This window comes from Frankliniella occidentalis, unplaced genomic scaffold (assembly GCF_000697945.3).
Source record: "Frankliniella occidentalis isolate FOCC.00 unplaced genomic scaffold, Focc_3.1 Scaffold49, whole genome shotgun sequence".
In the NCBI taxonomy this organism is placed as follows: Eukaryota; Metazoa; Arthropoda; class Insecta; order Thysanoptera; family Thripidae; genus Frankliniella; species Frankliniella occidentalis.
In genome coordinates, this window is record NW_026267179.1 from 1,581,406 (window position 1) to 1,582,474 (window position 1,069).

The window sequence follows — 1,069 nt, forward strand, 5'->3', positions numbered from 1 at the left end:
CCCCCTTTCCCCTGGGGTCCGGCGGAGGTCCTGGCGCGGCGGGGCGCGGCGGGGCGCGGCGGGCCGGGTGCTGCTGGTTTGGCGGCCGCAACAGGTTCCAAGGGGCTCGCCCCGAGGCTGTGTCGGCCTGATGAGGGCCGTACCCGCCTCGGTACAGCACAGCATGTGTGAGTGTGTGCGTGTGTGCGTGTGGCTGTGCTGCCGAGATTTGTGTGTGCGGGCGTTAGCAGCTGCTTATGCCATATGTGTGCGCAGGGTGTTTGAACTGCTGCGTAGGACTCCGCGACTATGTGCGCGGTAGCATTACTTCTCACTCGGAGGTTTACCACGAACCAAGGAGTTGCTGCTGCTCATTGCTTCTACTCCTACTTAGATGACGACGCGACGTCGCTTGCAGGGGTGCTGAGGAATATTTTAGTCCAATGGCACCATTTACAGACACGTAAAAAGGTGCAGCGCTTGCTTTATCAATTTTATCACCATCGGTTTCCATCAGCGTGGCCAAGGTGGGAGTGTTAATGCCTGCGTTAATGCACTGCAAACCCCTAGCCACGTTTAAGGGTGTGATGGGTGTGAGTTAGCAACTTTGTTTTTCCTGTGTTACGCAACATATGCAATGTTTTCAGAGCCATTGTTTACAGTCTTAACAGAACATTTACGCTTTGCAGGTTTATGAGCAGATAACTTAAACTTCAGCAAACTGCATTTTATGTTACCGCAATTTGTTCATAGATTCTAAACAAACAACTGGTACTGGCGAACCACCATAGAGCAGAGCGATAGACTGGTCGACCGTGCGGTTGAGCAGGTCGTCACGCATACCATTCTATACCGCGCCCACCTACAAGCAAGCACCCCTCCCACTGCTGCCTCGAGCCGTGCGCCTAATCGATCTCAGTAGCGACGCTTCGTCTCTCTCTCTCTCTCTCTCTCGGCCACACCGCATCATGCAGTTCTGCAGCACCATAGGTGTTATCTCAGGCGCGCTCATGCCCCAACCCCAACTAGCGATCTGGCCGCACCTCCGTCGCCGGTCGGACTCACTGACCCTCCCCCCGCCCCTCCCCTC

At 55.7% G+C, this 1,069-nt stretch overlaps 2 protein-coding genes across 3 annotated transcripts in view; one reads left to right on the forward strand and one right to left on the reverse strand.

Annotated features, from left to right (window-relative positions):
* LOC127749356 (uncharacterized) overlaps positions 1–1,069 on the reverse strand; it is a 50,841-nt gene that overhangs the window by 48,905 nt on the left and 867 nt on the right. The gene's annotated exons all lie outside the window — the stretch shown is intronic.
* LOC127749357 (uncharacterized) overlaps positions 1–1,069 on the forward strand; it is a 68,125-nt gene that overhangs the window by 32,093 nt on the left and 34,963 nt on the right. The gene's annotated exons all lie outside the window — the stretch shown is intronic.